This window comes from Eubalaena glacialis, chromosome 20, assembly GCF_028564815.1.
Source record: "Eubalaena glacialis isolate mEubGla1 chromosome 20, mEubGla1.1.hap2.+ XY, whole genome shotgun sequence".
Classification (NCBI taxonomy): Eukaryota; Metazoa; Chordata; class Mammalia; order Artiodactyla; family Balaenidae; genus Eubalaena; species Eubalaena glacialis.
In genome coordinates this window covers 19398627-19412849 of record NC_083735.1, presented here as the reverse complement: position 1 = coordinate 19412849, position 14223 = coordinate 19398627, and the positions used below count along the sequence as shown (strand labels likewise).

Below are 14223 nucleotides of genomic sequence, written 5' to 3'. Positions count from 1 at the left end.
ATTATGACTCCATTTTCACCTATATACAAAGGAAACATCCTTGGGACTTCCCTGGTGGTCCAGTAGTTAAGAATCTGCCTTCCAATGCAGGGGACGTGGGTTCGATCCCTGGTCGGGGAACTAAGATCCCACATGCCGCAGGGCAACTAAGCTCACGTGCCGCAACTAGAGAGAAGCCTGCGCGCTGCAACTATTGAGCACGCATGCCACAACTAGAGAGCCCACACGCCACAACTAGAGAAGCCCGCGCACTGCAACAAAGAGCCAACGCAGCAAAAAACAAAACAAAAAACAAAAACAAGAAAAACAAAACAAACAAACAAAAAGGAAACATCCTTATATTACTCAGTCTTCTAGATGGGAATATTTCTGTAAAAGAGGTGAAAACTTTAAATCTGATAAATCTGTCTAGATTGTGAGCTACATAAGAGGCAGGGGACCATGTCTGGTTTTGTTCAACATTATATTACCAGAACCTAAAGCAACCTGGAATATAGAATATACTTAATAAATATTTGTTGAATGAATGATCTGATTTGTTCTGTGTAAGATACTAGTCTCATATAGTTTTGTTTTTTTTAAAAAAGATGGACGTTTAGAGGTAGGGGGACCAAAAAGGTTTGTTTCTTCTGATAGAGAACTTACTGGTAAATAGGTTTTGCCCATAATTCAGATTTTTTTTTCTTTTTCTATTCTACATTCTTACTCTTTTGATAGTTTCCTTGAACAGGAACCAGTCTTAGAGCTGGGTGACCATGTTATATTATTGGGACACTGCCACTGTCTCTAGCCTATTCCTACTCAGCATTCCTTTTTGTTTTGTCAGTTCCAACTGGCAAATATCTATGACCACATCCCACTGCATCCTCAAGGAAACACTACTAGCATTTTGGTTGGGACAATTCTGTTTTGTGAAGGACTGTCTCAGTTGTGTAGGATGTTTATCACCCCTGGCTGCCACCCGTCAAATATCAACAATGTCTCCTAATCATTATGTCACTGCTTCTCCCTCCAAAAAATCCAGAAACTTCATCTCCACACATTTCCAAACATCCAACCCTCTTTGAGAATCACTCTTCAGCATGTATATCCAATGTGGATGAAAAGTAAGGAACTTTCTCTCTCTCTCCAATATTTGCCTTGAGCAATCTGACAGTTAACATGTCTTTAATAAAGATTTGTTTTAATGAAAAAAATGCATATCTTCATGAGCGTCAGAAACAATACAGATTCCTCAAATCATTACGGGGATATCTTTCAAAACACTCTCTGTGTGTTTAACCCTTTAAATATATATATTACCCTTTAAATATTAATATTAATCTTTATAAGGGTATTAATATTACCCTTTAAATATTACCCTTTAAATATTATATAAGGGTACTATAAGGGTATTAATATTAATATTAATATTATATAAGGGTATTAAAAGGGTATTAATATTACCCTTTAAATATTACCCTTTAAATATTATATAAGGGTACTATAAGGGTATTAATATTAATATTATATAAGGGTATTATAAGGGTATTAATATTACCCTTTAAATATTACCCTTTAAATATTATATATTAATATATTATATATATTTAATATATTATATATTAAATTATATAATATAAATATATATTATATAATATATTATTATATAATATATATTATATCTTTGTCAAAGCCTATATGAATGCTTTTTACAGAAAACTTAAACATTTTATTATTTTAAAGAGAAAAGAAAGCAGCAAATCCAGAATGAGAATACACTGATCTAATCTTGGTTTCAAATAAAGCAGGATGAATGTTACTTTTATCCATATACTTGCTCAGAAGCTCCACATATATTATCAAATACATTTGCAATTTAGAACGTACAGGGCCTCGTTGGCTTAAAAAACTTTTTTTGGGAGAAAGAAAGAATCTCATTTTTTAAAATTGGCTCTAGAGTGTTAGACGTTATATCATAAAAAGAAAAAAATAGATGGAAAGTATTGAGATATTTTCAAACAATGACTTTCAGATGGAAATACCTGTCCCTTCACGTAGGCCAGTCCAACAAATTTCTGTCATGTGTTATTATACCAAGCGCCGTGCAAGTGTCTAGGATGCCAAAGACAACATGTATAGAATATTCTCGACTACCAAAGAATTTATGCACTGAAATGAAAGACTAAAATCTTTATAAAAAATCACAATGTGTTATCTATACACACAAAGCACGGGCATAGTCCAAAGAGGAGGGATTAACTCTTTGGGGAAAGTATGTAGTCAAGGTGAGAACATAGAAAAGATGACACTTTATCAGAGTTTTGAAAAATGAGCAGGAATTTGGGGTGAGAATATTCCAGGGGAGGCAAATATGTTAAAGGGCATAAAGGCATGAAGAACATGGGGACTAGAGCGAATCAGAATCATGGAATCAGGAGTCCTGGATAGAGGGTCAGCAGAGAGGCCAGAGAGGCATGTAGCTGAGGGCATCCTACTCATCAATCTTTTCTTTCATTTTTTAACAGCATAAATTGACCTCGCTTTCACAACCTACCCAAATATAATATTGAAGAGGTACCTATACAAAGTAAGCAAAAAAATTATCTTTTGTTTTAGCAATAGGGATCTGGTTTATATTACTAGTAACAAAAAATATATTGTCCATTAAATATTTTGCTGATTTCCCTTACATCCTGAAATAGAGATTAAGTTCAATTTTTTTTTTAATAAAGTGAGTTACAAATTTTTTTTCTTTTTTTTCTTTTTTGGCTGCGTTGGGTCTTCGTTGCTATGTACAAGCTTTCTCTAGTTGTGGTGAGCAAGGGCTACTCTTCGTTGTGGTGTGCAGTCTTCTCATTGCAGTGGCTTCTCTTGTTGTGGAGCGCAGGCTCCAGTAGTTGCAGCACGTGGGCTCAGTAGTTGCAGCAGGCGGGCTCTAGCTTGAGCGGGCCTCAGTAGTTGTGGCTTGCGGGCTTTTGAGCACAGGCTCAGTAGTTGTGGCGCATGGGCTTAGTTGCTCCACGGCATGTGGGATCTTCCTGGACCAGGGATTGAACCCGTGTCCCCTGCATTGGCAGGCAGATTCTTAACCACTGCACCACCAGGGAAGTCCTCAATTTTGTTTTTCTTTAGGCCTCTACACTTTGATCTATCTTTTATGGACTTTAGATGATAATATACATCTTTTACATTACTGTATTTCAAACTGTGATTTCTTTGGGTAGATTTATTAAAGCTGAAAAAGAAAACCCTCTAATAAATGTCTACAAGTGGATTAGACTAAATGACCATATCTGGGAATTCCCTGGCTGTCCAGTGGTTAGGACTCCGCACTTCCACTCCCGAGGCCATGGGTTCGATCCCTGGTCGGGGAACTAAGATCCCACATGCTGGGTGGTGCAGCCAACAAATAAATAAATAAATATCTGAGCTATAGAGGTATAGAGGGCTGAAAGGGAGATGAACACTAAAATCTGTTGAGTGGCATGATGAATGAAAAATATTTCCCTTTGGCTACTCTGGGTGCACCATGAGTTTTGTTTGTTTTCTGGAGCAGTGTATAACAAGGGTTAGTTAATCATGATCTGTATGAAATATGAAAAAGTATACTTTTTTCCATTAAAAAATAGATTAAGTTAATCATAGATGACGTTGTCATAAGATTGCTGGCATTTTTTGTTATTTCTTTCTTTTGTTCTTAGTCTCCATACTCGCTGAGAATCTCATCTATTTCCATTGCAGAACCACTACCTGCATCCTGACCAGGCCAATATATCCAGCTCAGATCTCATGTCTCAGAATCAGATTTTTTTTTTTTTTTAATAATACAGCTAGCTACAATGGTGTACTTTCCACATCAACCTAACTTTTCTTTTTCCAGGATTTTTGATGTTGGCATGCCACCCATTTATATCATCTGTTTATTGTTATAATCATTCACTTTTTTTTACTAATTTTTTACTATTTTTTTGTGTAGCAAGGCATACATGACATAATCAGGTGTATGGCAATACAGAATTAATATGGCAGTGCTAGAAAAGCATGGTCATTCAAACCAGAGGCCAGGACTAGATCACTCTCACCCAAAGACCCGTATCTGGTAGCACAGCAACTCCTGACTTCCTCAAAGCCATTCCTTTCACTCGATCCCAATTTTTAGATTTCAGTTCATTTTTATCTACCCAGCCAGGCATCTTAGATAGTAGCAGTGGGGTAGGCAATTGAGGGGCGAATCCGAGAGGCATTAAGAAGGAGGAGGAAGGGCTTTCCTGATGGCGCAGTGGTTGAGAGTCTGCCTGCCAATGCAGGGGACACGGGTTCGAGCCCTGGTCTGGGAAGATGCCACATGCCGCGGAGCAACTAGGCCCGTGAGCCACAATTACTGAGCCTGCGCGTCTGGAGCCCGTGCTCCGCAACAAGAGAGGCCGCGATAGTGAGAGGCCCGCGTACTGCGATGAAGAGTGGCCTCCGCTTGCCACAACTAGAGAAAGCCCTCGCACAGAAACGAAGACCCAACTCAGCCATAAATAAATAAATAAATATTAAAAAAAAAAAAAAAAAGGAGGAGGAAATTCAAAAGAATTGAACAAGCATCAAAATGTAGCACTTTAACAAAGGCTAGGAGAAAAAAATCAAACAGTAGAAATTATTTTTCAGGAAAAAAATATGGCAGATATAAACAAACATATTTAGTAGGCTAGTAAAGAAAGAATAGCAGTACTAAAAATAAGGAAGAGACTTTGACAGTATGGTAGAACAGGAAGTCAGGGTCAGGGAAAAAAGAAAAGAATGTCAAGACACGCAGGTCACCCATAACCTGCCACACGGAATTTGAGCTGCATGACTTGTATGGTAGAGGCAGAAGCAGATGCTGAGAGATCAAGAAGCAGTAAATGGGGGCTTCCCTGGTGGCGCAGTGGTTGAGAATCTGCCTGCTAATGCAGAGGACACGGGTTCGAGCCCTGGTCTGGGAAGATCCCACATGCCGCGGAGCAACTAGGCCCGTGAGCCACAACTACTGAGCCTGCGCGTCTGGAGCCTGTGCTCCACAACAAGAGAGGCCGCGATAATGAGAAGACCGCGCACCGCGATGAAGAGTGGCCCCCATTTGCCGCAACTAGAGAAAGCCCTCGCACAGAAACGAAGACCCAACACAGCCATAAATAAATAAATAAATAAATAAAATTAAAAAAAAAAAAAAAAAAAGAAGCAGTAAATGTATAAAAATGAAATGCCTTGAGTGTATACTGGAAATCTAGTCATGTTCATGCTTTTCTGTTGAGAAGAGATGCTGAAGATAGTACTGAGGTAGTACATGGAGGACAGGGTTATTTTTTCCTGCTTGTTCTTCTCATCTCCCAAACTATTAACACCAGAGTGTACCTGGTCTCAGTTCTTGTCCTCCTTTTATCTTTATTCACTCCCTCGGTGAGCTCACTAGTCTCATTGCTTTAGATACAATCTATACGGCTGATGACTCTCCATCTTCATCTCCCACCCAGGCCACTCCTTTTAACTCCAGACCTGGATATGCATCTCCCTAACAACACCACCATCTGGATTTCTAATATGGCCCAAACCTAGGGGTCTCCTTGTCACCCACTTTCTGTCATCCTCCACATTCAATCTACCATCAGATCTTGCTGGTCTGATTTCAAACCCTAAGCAGAATCTGACTGCTTCTCGTCACCTCCCCTCCTGCCATCCTGGCTTAAGCCCCATCATCTTTCTCACCTGGACGATTTTAATAGCTCCCTATGTGGTCTCTCAGCTTCATTCAGTTCCTTCCATTTTACTTTCCACACAGCCTCTAGAATGTTCCTCTGAATAAAGTAAGTCAGACCATATCACTCCTCTGCTCAAAACATGTGAACACTCTCCCATCTCACGCGGGTCCTGACTAAAAGCTCACTAGCTCAGACAGACCATTCTCCAGCGTCAGATTTAAAATGGCAACCTACCTCTTTCACTTCCTCTTCTCCTTCCTGCCTTGATTTCCAGCCCCAAACTTACCACCGTCTAACATGAAATACATTTCCCTTGTTTATCTTGTCTATTGTCTGTCTCTTTTTGCCCAAGTTAGATCCATGATTCAGGAGTTTTTATCTCTTTGGTTCAATGACTAGAGAGCTCCTGCCACTTAGCATGTGTTCATCACTAGAAGAAATTCCATAAATAAATGAAAGATAAAATATTTTGCAAGATGACTGGATTTTATACCTGGGGTTATGCCTCAAGAAAAGTCTGCATTTCACTAATGCAGAAATATAAAAAATTCTTCTGCTACACTTTGGGAAATAAAAAGTTTTTCTCTGAATTGTGTGTAAATAGGAAACTGAAACAAAAAATCTCACCCTCAAGGTTCCCACTTTTGCCTCAAAGGCACTCGTGAGACTTACCAGATTCCTTCAGTTCCTTACTCTATCAGTATAAATTTTTTAGTAATGTTAGAGAATATACACATGTGAGGTTTTGTTATCAGCCAGTGAACAATTCACATAATCCAAGTGTGCCTTTAAATGCCTTTTCCAAAGTTAAGAGAAAAAGTAACTTCACATAAAGTTATTCCTAACAAATGTCAATGCACTGACAAAGAATTATGAAATCGTTTGAGTTTGTATAGTCTACTGAAAGCATGTTCTCATGAGAAGTGAAACACATCTCTGCACTATCAGCTTTTCATGAAGTGGGTGAAAAGTTTAGAGAAGCTACAACAGGAAAAACAATGAAAGAATTTCAGTGTTTTTCTGTTTGAAAACACTCTTCTTTTTTCCTGTTTTTATTATAAAAACATTATAACACTATTAAAGATAGTTTGGGACAAAACTTCTATCATCCCATCACCCTAATAGAAGAGAAACATTGAGTGTATCCATGTTACAAATTGATACCATAGTGTACATTATCGTTTGGTCTTATGCATTTCCCTTAAAATCATATCAATAACTTTATACTTTGAACTATTTTTTCAAATTTAAAATGATGGGCTATATAATAATTCATTAAATATATGTATCTTATTTATGCAGCCATTTTCCTATAATTCTTTTAAAAAAAATGTTCCCTGTTCTTTGGAAGGCAATGTTTAACTAATATAGATGATGCTGCTGTAAATATTTTCATAACTTAGCTTTCTTCTTTTGAAATGTTTCTTTAGGATAATTCACTATATGTTGAACTACCAGGTGACAGGAAGATTATCTCAAACTTCTTAGTATCTACTGTCTGACTGCTCTTTAAAAAGATTGTACACATTTACAAAGATTCCAGTCACTTATGTTTTAAACCAAATTCACCACTATTCAGTAACAATGTTTATTTTAGAATTATTTAGATTTTAGTAAGGGTTAAATGATACCTTAAGGTGGCTTTCATTTGCATTTTTTTACTTTTAGTGTGGAAAGACTATTTCCATGCAATTTTTTACTATTTATTTTTCTTCTTGAGTTTTTATTTATTCATATCAATTGCTCATACATTCCCCAGGGTATCTTTCTTTACATAGATATGAAAAAACTCTTTTACATAATATAATTTAATGCACATTCTTTTTTTCTAAGACTATGTCTTATTTGAATTTATCCTCAAACTCTCAATGTTAAGATTTGGGGTAAATAATAACTTTGTAATCTTATTATTTAAAAACAAAAACTCTGATTTTGTGAACAGTTAAAAACCCACATGAAGTGAACATAAAATTAACATGTTTGTGAAACCAGTAGCTCTACACTTACAGAACACATCCATAAGAGGGATTAAGGTAAGGCCTGGAAACATCCATATTGTCCCTGATGCTACTCATATTCATCCTCTGTAGTGAAGGAGAAAGAGCTTCAATTCTTTAATGTGAGGTCTAGACTTGAATGTTGGCTGTGTCCTTTCCTTGCTATGTGATCTTTGGCAAATATTTTAATTTATTTGATTGCAGATTCTTTATATATATATATATATGTATATATACACACACATACACATGACTATATATATATAACCATATATATGGTTATATCAATTTAAAGAATTATTATGAGGATTAAAAATAATTTTTGTAAATTGTCTGGTACATAGACAACCACTAATAAATGAATCACCATTATTTTAAAACACCAATTTTTTTTTTAACATGAACTTTTCTTATTTTATCCTCACAGCAGCACCATGAGGCATTTTCTCTATTTTACAGGTTGGGAAACCAAGAGCTGAAACACTGAAGTACCTAGTTAACGTAACACAACTAGGGAGAGGGGGAGCTGGGGCCTGAAGGTAGGCAGTGTACTACCAGAACAACAGCTCCTAAACCCTGTGTAAAACATTTATAATCTCACTTTTATGACTTTTCTATCAGTATTCTCACATTGCCAATGAGACGCCTAACCTCCATTTTTTATGTCGTGTAAATCTTAATCATTCTTCAAGATGAACTTAAATTCTAACACCTGCATGAAGATTTTTCTTTCTCCTCTTGAAGTAGTTGTGGCCTCTCCTGTATCCCCACGGTAGTTATATAGAGCACTTTCACACCCTTACAGTGCCCAAATTATATTATGCCAATTTGCCTTAGATCATGATCTTCCTGAAGACAGAGACTGTATTTTACTTTTCGTATCCTTTCCCTATATCTAGTTCAGGGAAGTGCACATAATCGATGCCCAACCAAGATTTGCTATATGAGCAGTAAAGACAATATGAAGTATCAAAGTCAAAAGTATTATGTAAAAACTAAGAAGATGAGACTAATTAAAATATATTTAGTCATATTTTGAATAAAGCCAATAATTTTTAATAAAATATGCACAATTATATGCCAAAAATCTCTTGCTAGTTCAGCACACATATACATATTTCACCCACAGAAAATCTAGCAGAAATCTCTATCACTGAAACAATCAAATCAAATAATTAGGGATAGGATAAAAAAATTCTACCACAAATTATTGATCACATATGTATATATCTCTCACATATCACATACACACATGCGTTTAGACACACACAAACACACAGAGTAGACACATACACTCAATAGAAGCAATTTGGGAAAAGCATAAGTAAACTTCTTTTACCGTGTGTCCTAAAGACGGCAGCACTGATTTATCCACTTCCCTCTCTTAACAATTGAAACCTAAAACCTTTATCACATAATATTTCAGCAGGGCACATGAAGAAAGGAAATGACACATTTGTATGTTGGAAATCTTTCTTAACAATGTATTTCGATAGTACTCTCCTCAGTGCACAAGTGTGCAAAATCTAAATTTGTCAGATAACTCATTCCTCTTCCCATCTAGGACTTTACAAAAGAAAAAGAGAAGTAAAATGAAAAAGAAACGGAGTTATTGTAACAGGGTACATAATGTATGGCGGACTGATCTTTTCCTTTTTATAAGATATGTCTGCCTTCTATAACATTCTCATTATTATTTATCTTCTATTAATCTCATTATCTTCCACTAATTCTCATGATCTCTTTCCTACTATATAACCTTGAGGGAAGACTCCATGTTTAAGGGATTTGTTTTTCTTAATCCTTTTCCCTATATCCCTTATCTCTAGCTTCAAACACAAAACACAGGAGGAAAGGATTCCTACTAAGTAAAAGTAGTAATCCCATACTGCTCACTTCAGCTCTGTCTATAGTGATGTTAGCATTATCTATCGATCTCTTTTGAGCACCTAAAAAGTTACTTATTTCCCCAAGAGTATAATACAGGAAAGGGGTCTCAGGCATGGAATCGGAGCAAAGGAATGACCTTCATCTTCTACCCCTGTCAGAATTTTACATTTTTAATCTCTTTATTTAATCACATTCAAGTTCCAGTAGGACACATAAAATAAAAAACACACAACATTACATGAATGAGCTAATTTTTAGATCGATTCTTTTGGGGGAAGGTGTTTAATTTATATTCCATGGATACTTCTTGGCACTCCAAACAGGGAGGGAGCCTACTTTCTACCAAAAGATGGTCAAAATGACCTTGCCTTGCCCATGGGCACCACAGAATATTACCCCCCCAGGAGATAACATGCCTGGTAGAGAGAATGCAGGAAGAGTGCAAAGTGCTTGAGAGAAAGAAAGTAGCAGTGTCCCACAGCCATTCTCATTACTGCAAAGGCTAACAACAGTAGTAACAGAGGTGTTGAAGCTGGCAGCACAAATGCTGGCCAGGCAGCTTTAGACAAGTGTAGGATCACAGACGTGGACCCAGGCTGGACCTGCATGAAAGCTATTCCTTACCCACACTAGTTCACCAAATTCTTCGTGAAGAGGAACTGGAGATTAACATCAGAACTCACTCTCTTTCCTTTATAACTGTCTCTATATACATCTTATTATAGACTATGGTCTTTTGGGGGTCTTTAAAAAACAAAAATCTAAAGTTTAAGAACCCCTAGGTATATTGCTAAATTTGGATAGCCCTGTCAATATTACATGATTAGAAAAGTCAGACTCTGGAAATAACAAGCGAAGCCACCAGCTTTCTACCCTAATGAGGTTCATTTCTGCCAGAGTGGGCTATATTTCAAGGATGTCTCTGTAATATTGTTATGTATATATCTTTATTTCCACAATGCTAACCACTTCTCTATTTGATTACTTCCACATTCTTCAGTCAACCTAATCATTCATTTAAAACAAAAAAAATCTCTGTGTGTATAGAATATCATATAATGTATTATATTACATGATATTATCTATTAGGTCTTACTCTCTGTAAGATACCTTACCAGGGAACCAGGTAGAAAATGTTCAGGTCAAGCTAATGATTCATGGAAAGAACAGAGGGAGGGAATGGATTTTTACATCCATTGATTCATTTGAATTCACAGCAACTTTGTCAGGTCATTTTCCTGATTAAGAAATTGAGGCTTAGATATTAAGTAAACTTGTCAAGATCATAGAGCTATGAGTCATCAGGGCTGGTATTCAAACCCAATTAAGTCTAATTTCAAAACTTGGCCAAACACATTTTTCTCAGTCTGAGATCAGTGTGTGTATTATCAGGGGCCGTTAGCACAAATGTTATATTGAAAACAAACTACAAACACGGGCATATTCCAGATCATCAAAATAGTTGCTTTATCATCAGTTACTGCTATGGGATTCCATGACTTCGTTTTTGTTGCTTATGGACATATTTGTCTAGATTAAAGACTATATAACATTATGCCCAATGTTCAAATAAAGTTTCACGGTTAAATAAAGAAATGGGTTGGAAGAATTGACTTGAGTCTCTCAGCGCCCATTGTGGTAGAAGAATGCAAGCTGAACTCAAAGGAAGATACATTTTATACTCATAAAGTGATACTTTTGAATGTCTAAAATTGCAACAGGTCATTAGTTACAAGGTACATGATACCATATATTTACATGATAAATCTGCACAAAGATAATATTTTTTCCTATTCTGGACTCAACATAATAGATAGTAATTCTTACTATCTACTTACTGTTTTAATAATTAAAAGTTTCAATAATGTTGCATTGGACACATCTCTCCCTGTGAATATAAAGCCTTTATACAACTATCAAAAGATACCTCATCAAAATTGGTATTGAAAAATGGCATCCTAGCAGAGCTTTTGATTGATGATCATAAGAAAAACTTTGATGTTATCAGTATCATTTTATATAACTTTATATGAACAGAAGTTTCCTGCCAAAGTATTATTGAAGTTAAAATACATAAACAGACTAAGTACAGAATCAGAACTAAGTGTATCTTCCTTCTGTTAAGCCTATGAAAAATGTTTTGGTTCACCCACATGATCCTAAAGTGATACAGTTGATTAAAGTTTTAGTATTTTTGTAGAGTTTTTTAACTTAATTTACAAATGCATTATATTTGTAAAATATATTTGTAACCAAAAGTTGGTTAGAACTAGAGACCTATGGAATTTAGGTCTAAATTTATGTTTCTATGTTTTAACATATAATTATAAAATAATATAATCCACACTCAGTGAGGTAGAGGGACTACAATACTTACTTTCCTTGGAGAAACGCACTTTACCATACTGTTTTCAAAAACCATATGGTTTTTAAAAGAAAGTGCAGATATCTAAAGAGCCTGTAAGTCCCTACAATAAGAAAAAAACGGGAACACACTGAAAATCAGTGACTCTTCCTGGAGCTGGCAGAGAATTGAGGTCTCAGGGCAAACTTTGGAGAGGTAAACACAAAAACCCACAGCTGAGTTCCGCTTACCTGGAGCAGAGCCGCTAGAATCCTAAACCAGCAAGAACACTTACATTTTAATTTGGACGAATTGCTGGAGGCTGAGTGAGGGCCAGTGTGAGAGTGAGGGACTCCTGGGGCTGCAGTCTCAGGGGGGGACCCCAAACTTCCTGGGCTTTATCCCCAGGAACCCCAGCAGGTTCTTACAGCGAAGAGCCAAGAAAACTCAAAAACTCAACTGGCGCCTCTGGCAGAGGGAGGGGAAAGTGACCATTTTTAAATGTCCCCCCTCCCCCGGAGCATTCTCCATAATAAAGGCTTACTCTCCAGGGAAAGGCCTTCACGGGGCCTTATCTCACCTGGGCCGCTGACGGCCAGTTAACCTCCTCCAGCTTCCTTCCCGCCCTACTGAAGGGGGAGGGGGAGGAGCTAAGAAACCCTTGGGAAGGTCACGGTCAGGGACAGGGCCCAGTGAAAGACTGGGATTTAATCAGTTATAGAACACTTCCCCTCCCCCATACCTTACCGCCTCTTGGGCTCCAGTAGGATAAGAGTGGATTGGAGCTGAAAGACCTGCAAAGTTCTTTTTTTAAGGGAAGTTTGTAGGGAAACCCCCAAACTACAGAGGAGACAGAAACAGACACTGGAGGAAATTTTAGCCTCTGACAGCTCCAGCTCCAGCAAATATTAAACACAGCCCAACTCCTAGCGAGGTTACCATAAAACTTCACACTAACATGCTGTTTACCTCGGTTCCTATACCTGACCTGACATATCCACTCCAGTTTTCAACAAAAGACATGCTGCAAGTCAAGAAAGTGTGTGCCAGCCCTAAAAGTCACCGGATAGTTAGGGAAGTGGTGAGGGGTAAGGGGGGGTAGAGTATGTACAAGATACTAGTGACTAATTTCCCTCAAGCAACATTAACAAATTACTCCTTCCTCATGATTCATGTCTTATTAAAGAGACACAAAAATGCCAGTTAAGAAAAAAGTGATTGTGATATTTTTAAAACATGAATGACCTGAATTTAGGGAAGTTTGGCTTCAGAGTGACAGACCCATGTAGTTTAAATAAGCTTAAATGTCGTAAAAGTGTCAATTTAAGCTTGAGCAAAATTCATTAAGCAAATTCTTCCTCTTTTTCTATTTTTTTTTTTTTTTTTTTTGCCACACCACACGGCTGGTGGAATTTTACTAACCAGGGATGGAACCTGGACCCTCAGCAGTGAGAACCTGGAGTCCTAACCACTGGACCACCAGGGAATTCCCTCCTTAAGCAAACTGTTATCCAGAAGTCTCCTGGAATCATTACGAGATGTCAGCCTAGGGGCTCAAAAGAGAACAGAACTTTCTACCACAGCTAAGAGAATTGAAGCAAACTGAGTATCACTCACTTTATAACAACTTCACATGTGCCATATTCTTTCCTATTCAGAGCAAAAAATTCTTCATTTTAAAATGAGAGAACTTAAAGACTCTTCAAAAATTTATCTAGGGACACCTGGCCAGTGACAGAGCATGAACTAGAATCTATATTCTATGATGTTCTTTCCACTATGCCACTTGGATCCTTAGTTTTCATGAACACACATAATTACTCATCTCTACATCTCCATTTTCTCCCATATCTTCTGAAGCTATGGCTGATGATTTCCAAGAGTGCTTCCAAAGCTCAGATCTTTTGCTGTTTGATCTGCCTCCATTAGCTTTCAGAGAATAAAGGGCTCTCTCTGACTTCCAAATCTCTTGAAAACACTACTCCTTAGCCGACTCGAACCAGGAATCGTATGGGGAAGGTGATTCTGAGCAATGTAGTTCCTGGCATCTCCCGTGCGGCACAGGAAAGACAGTAAAAGTGTAGTGAGGCAAAAAGCAATAGTGGATGTCTATGTAGTCTGACAACTCAGAAAAGGACACTTACCATCCAAAGAGGGAGTGGAAACTGAATTGCTGAAAAGGGGGAAAGACAGTCTTGGGTGCACAACACAGTGCATCCAAATGCCTGAAAAAAGACAGGAACATGAAGAGTGTCAAAGACCAGAGCAAGGCCAGTGTGGCCGG

The 14223-nt window shown here is 37.4% G+C and overlaps 1 protein-coding gene across 4 annotated transcripts in view; it reads right to left on the bottom strand.

Annotated features, from left to right (window-relative positions):
* The window catches only part of MSR1 (macrophage scavenger receptor 1), a 161116-nt gene that overhangs the window by 56996 nt on the left and 89897 nt on the right, over nt 1-14223 (bottom strand). The window contains exon 1 of one of the 4 annotated variants that reach the window (XM_061177283.1): nt 9045-9086. The exons of the other annotated variants lie outside the window; for them this stretch is intronic. The gene's annotated coding sequence lies outside the window, so the exon portion shown is untranslated. Of the gene's footprint in view, nt 1-9044; nt 9087-14223 lie in introns of those variants that run through there. 4 annotated transcript variants of the gene reach the window in all.